The sequence below is a fragment of the Macrotis lagotis genome, chromosome 1, assembly GCF_037893015.1.
Source record: "Macrotis lagotis isolate mMagLag1 chromosome 1, bilby.v1.9.chrom.fasta, whole genome shotgun sequence".
Taxonomy (NCBI): domain Eukaryota; kingdom Metazoa; phylum Chordata; class Mammalia; order Peramelemorphia; family Peramelidae; genus Macrotis; species Macrotis lagotis.
In genome coordinates, this window is record NC_133658.1 from 348,633,626 (window position 1) to 348,639,376 (window position 5,751).

The 5,751-nt window shown below is 39.2% G+C and overlaps 1 pseudogene; it reads right to left on the reverse strand.

The window, feature by feature from the left end:
* Window positions 1-4,157: 4,157 nt before the first annotated feature.
* On the reverse strand, window positions 4,158-5,449 carry LOC141499069 (alpha-enolase pseudogene; annotated as a pseudogene).
* Between the last annotated feature and the right edge of the window lie 302 nt (window positions 5,450-5,751).

Here is a 5,751-nt window from a genome sequence, read left to right on the forward strand (position 1 = left end):
CCCCTTCCTCTCCCCCTTCCTCTCCTATGAAATCCTTTACTTATTTATCCTAAGTTGCAATAGATTGCTACTGATTAACTATGTACTCTAAGTGAGCCTAAAAAGTTATAAAAACTAAATCTGTATTCTAGGAAACTGAAGCTGCTATCAGTGACCAATCTTCCATAGCATGCTGGGATAGGACAAACCTTCCTCCTTCTTCAATTACTTTTCCTACTTTCAACCCTACTCTCCCTAGACAAAATGGGATAAAGTTGTCCCTGGGACTTAATTGGTTTTTCTTTCCTTGTATGGTTTCCTGATCATCTGGACATAAAAAGTCCCAGTCACATAGCATCTGGGCCTCTCAATCTTGATGGATACCTAAGACCATGCAAGTTTATATCCTAATGACTTTCTGACCAGTTCCAGATAGTGGGGGACCATGTTCAGAGACACCAAGTGCCACTGTGTTTTTGTTACATATTCTTTCTGTGTTAGGGTAAACTTTTATTTAGTATTCAATGACTTACATGGGCCTCATATTATCCTAACACTGAACCTGAAATAAGACTGGTGGTATTAAAGCCATGCTTCCACCACATGCTAATGATTTTTTTTCCTACTTGACTACTTAATTTTTTTGTATTCCTAGTGATCAGATCTAACTGATAGATGAGATTCTTCCTGGCTGAGAAATTCTCAAGCATTTTTTTAAAATCCATTTTTTTCAGTTGAACATGACTCCCTAGGCAGTTTGGTGAAGCTTATGGACTCTTTATCAGAATAATATGTTTGAATGCATAAAATAAAATAGAGAATGGAATATACATTTATATAATGATTTCTATTTGTCAGACCCTATGATAAGTGTTTTACAAATATCTCATTTAAACCTCACAAAACTCTGTGAGCTTTATCTCCATTTTTGAATGCAAGAAACTGAGGCAGAGATTAAATGACTTGCCAGTGTCCTATAGGTAGTATGTGTCTAAGGCCAAATTTGAACTTAGGCTTTCCTGATTGAAGACCTAGCTCTCTATTCACTTCATTACTTAATTACAATGAAGGCTGCTACCTTCACTCCTGTGGTAGACAAATCCAGGGAATCTGTGTCTCCATGTGTGTGTGATCTGGGCATGCTCTAAGCCCCCATTACACATATAACTAGCTGTGCAGAGTAAGTTCTATTCATTCTTTTAATTTCTTTTGCATTTGTGATGATTTCACCTTGTTCATTCACTATTTTGTCAATTTAATTTTCGGTCTTCTTTTTAATCAAATTGTCCATGGTTTGATAAATTTTGTTAGTTTTTTTCTTTTTGCAAGGCAATGGGGTTAAGTGATTTGTCCAAGGTCACACACATCTAACAAATTATTAAATGTCTAAGGTTGTATTTGAACTCAGGTCCTCCTGATTTCAGGGCTGGTGTTCTATCCACTGCGCAATCTAGCTGTCCCCAGGTTTTTCAAAGAATCAGCATTTAGTTGTATTATTTCTATACTCTTTTTGATTTTCAGTAAATTTATTTCTCCTTTATGTTTCAATATCTCCTCTTTTATGCTTATTTTAGGTTTATTTTACTTGTTGGCTTTCTAATTTTTAAAAATGCTTATTCATATCATTAGTCCTCTCCTTTTTCTATTATGTTAATATACTTTTTAGAGATCTAATTTTCCCCTGGGGACTACTTTAATCCTAGAAATTTTGTATTGTAAGCACATTATATTTAAAATATTTATAGTTATTTTTTTGTTTACATCACCTTCTTTCCAAATATATACTTCCCTTACTCCAAAAATCATCTTTTTGAAACAAAGAATTTTAAAAGAGGAAACAACAGTTCATCAAAAGTAACCAATACATTAATTCAGGCTGACAGTATGTATAATGTTGAATACTCGTGGTTCTCAATAAATAGCAGATGGTTGTGCATTTACCAATTTCTTTTTGGGGGCTAATATAGTTGTTATAATTACTTGGTGTTTTATATTTGATGTTTTCCCCCATTTACATCATTGTATTAATTTTGTATATTGCTTTCATTTTGCTTTCTTTACTTGGTAACAGGTTAAATAAATGTTTTCATGCTTCTCAAATATACACTTGAGAAGGAGAGAAATACTTAATCATGAGGCTAGATTTAGAACAGTAAGCAATCTTAGGGATCATATGGTTCAATTGTCTCTTTACAGATGAAGAAACTGAACCCAAGATACATCACATGATCTGCTCAGAATCACACAGGTAGTGAGAGAGCCAGAATTTGAACTCAAGTCCTATCTGACTCCAAATTCAGTGCTTTTCCACTGCACCACCCTGTCTCCTGCAAATAATTTTAACTTTTAGAGAATTTTCTAGCTCAGCACAAACATGTAACTTCTTCACATCTATCATTTGAGGATATAATTCTGAATAGCAACGCTAAAGAAACAAACCCACAAACTTTGGGGCAAAAAAAAATAATCTCCTCTGATCCCAGACATGTCTAGCTGCACAGAATGAACATAAACAAGTATCCCTTTATAAAACACCCACCCTTTTGATTAAAGACTTCAGCTTAGAGTTATCCCTTGAGCAATTACCTTGACAAGAGGCTATAAAAACCTTCTAGTTCTATACCAGGGAGAGTCCTGGCACTTCCTCCCTTGCATTTCCTGACCAAGAGAAGAGGGCAGGGAAAGGAATAAGGATTTAAACGCTGTCTACCACTTTTTTACAAATGTGTTCCCATTTGATACCCAAAATCAGCCCTTTGAGGTAGATAATATTTTATCCACATTTTAAAGGTGAGGAAACTAAGGCAGAGCTAAATGACTTGCCCAAGGTGATACAGTTAGTAAATGTCTTAGGGCAGATTTGAACCCAGATATTCCTGACTCTAGGCCCAGCACCCTCTGTTCAATGTGCCACTCTTACTTCCTATTTATCTTGTATATATGATTTCCTCTCTGTTAGCTGCTTTTGGTAGAAGCAGGAAAAACAAAGTTTTCTGTTCTTCCACTCACCAGAAGAGAGTGTTCAGAGCTTAAGGGATGGACAGAGGGAGCTCCGACATGCCTTTGGTACCTTTCCCATTACTTCTGATTTGGTTTAGAGTCTTTACAATCAACAAAGCAAAAATTATGACTGCTTTCCCAACTCTATCTTTGGGAGTACTGTCCCTTGAAAGTTACAGGCAATTTTGAATCAAAGTAAGATGTCTTCTAGTGGAAACTACTTTGATTGGTGTGGCCCCAAGCACCCATTTCAGCTTCTTTCTAGAATGAGACTCTCAGCTTTAAGTTTTCCATTTCCATATTCTTCCTTTTTCCTTTCTTACTCCTCCCATTTTTGTTAGGTAATTTAGAAAATACCTTCACATTACTAGTCTTTTTTTCAGATGATATACAGAGGAAATTCTGAACATCTTGGGGCCTTTTATTGAAAGGTGAATGCTGCACAGTGCCAATTCTTACTGCCCACTGTGGGCATGTGAAACTTCCCAGGGAGACTGTCCCTGCCAAATAGCTGTTTTCTTCCTCCTTCTGTGAGTAGCAATATCTCTGTGTAGCAGTATCTCTGTGTGAGATCACACTTTTCATCTGGACTCCCCCGCACAGGGAGAGGGAACCCTGTTACCAGGAAGCCACTGCCTCTATCCAATCACTGTTCTAGCCTCCTTGTCCAAGATTTATAGTTCAGCTAGACCTATACGGGATAGAGATATATTATGATGTCTCAATTCCCATTCTAAATAACTTGACTTTCCCCATAATAGTCATCACAATAGAGTAAGAATTTTCTTTGTTTTCCCCAGTGGATTACTGAATACTTGTTCTGCACATAGAAGTCACTAAAGGATCTGGCCTGTGGGCTTGTTGGAGCTGCATCACAAGTATATGACTCTGCCCATCAACACTGGGGATGGGGGTGAGAGCAGATCATTCTAGCCCATTCCACAAGATAAGGTCTTCCAGCAAAGGACCAAATGATCAGGTACAGTTTCTGATAAAGCAGTTCGAAAGAAGCAGTGAGAACAACACAGAAAGGTGGGAGAGAGGGGTGGAGTTAAGTAGCAGAGTCCCAATCTCCAAAACAAAACTGGTCTACTACTTGGTGCTACCCATTCTTTGGAGAAGGACTTCTACAGAGGTGACTGTTGCCTACTAGCTCTGAGGCTTCATGGTCATGGAGCTTACTTGGCCTGAAGGTTTCTGAAGTTCCTTCCAGTGAATTTAGCCTTGCTGCCCAGCTCTTCCTCAATTCTCAGAAGTTGGTTATACTTGGCCAAACGCTCACATCAGCAGGGGGCCCCAGTCTTAATCTTCCCAGTGCAGAGACCCACCACCAGGTTTGCAATGAAGGTGTCTTCAGTCTCCCCAGAATGATGGGAAACCATTACTCCCCACCCATTGGACTGGGCCAGCTTGGAGAGATTCGGTCATGTAGCCAATCTGGTTCACTTTGAGCAGGAGGCAATTACAAGCTTTCTCATTCACAGCCTTTTCAATGTGCTTGGGATTGGTCACTGTGAGATCATCCCCTACAACTGGTTGCCTGCAGTTTCAGTAAAATTCTTTCAAGCTGCCCAATCATCCTGGTTAAAGGGATCTTCACTTGATACCACTGGGTAGTCCAGGGACTCTTGTAAAGGTCCCCAAGCTTGGCAGGTGAGATGTATCTGTTGGGATCATCAGGAAACTTGAAGTTCAAGTCATATTTCCCAAACTGGAAGGATTCAGAGGCAGCAACATGCATACCAATTACAACCTTGTCAGTATAGCCAGCCTTGCCAATCACTTCCTTCAGCAGCTCCAGAGCTTCTTTAGTCTTCAGGATGTTAGGAGCAAAGCCACCTTCATTTCCTACATAGGTGGCATCCTGTCCATATTTCTTCTTAATCACATTCTTCAGGTTGTGGTAGACCTCAGCTCCAATGCACATGCTCTCCTTGAAGTTTGCTGCTCCAACAGGGAGGTTCATGAACTCCTGCATTGCTAGCTTGTTACTAGCATGGGAAGCCATATTGATCACATTGAAGGCTGGAACTGGCAGGATGACTTCTTCATTGCCTGCAAGATCAGCAATATGGTGGAACAAGGAGACAGCTTTCTCAGAAGCCCAGGCCTTACAAACAGCCAGAGACACTCCCAATATGGCATTTACTCCAAATTTAGATTTATTCTCGGAGCCATCCATCTCTATCATCAATTTGTCAATCTTCTCCTACTCCACAACATTCAATTTCTTGCTAATCAGGGTCAGGGCAATAGTTTTATTGATGTGCTCAACTGTTTTTGAGACATCTTTCCCCATATAGTGGGTCTTATCATTGTCTTGGAGCTCCAGGGCTTCATGGATGCCAGTAGAAGCCCCACTGAGCACAGCAGCTCTGAAGAGACCTTTTGAAGTGCGGAGATCAACTTCAACAGTGGGGTTTCCATGAGAGTCAAAGATCTCTCTTGCAGTGATCTTCAAAATCGACATGCTGAGTTTCTGGATGGGGATTGCTCTGCTGGATTCAGAGAACAGAGGCAGAGGGGAGAAAGAATTTTCAAAAAATTTTTGAAATCAGATAATTTGGATTTGAATTCTAGTTCTGCTCTGTCTTTTGTCTTCTCTTTTCCTTGGTGATCTCAACAACTTTCATGGTTTAGTGATCATTGTTATGCAGAGAATTCTCAGATCTATTTGTGTCTTAACCTCTCTCCTGATTTCCAGCCTTGCATCTTAAATTGGATGTCTTGAAGACATTTTAAACTCAACTTATTAAAAATTAAAATCATTAT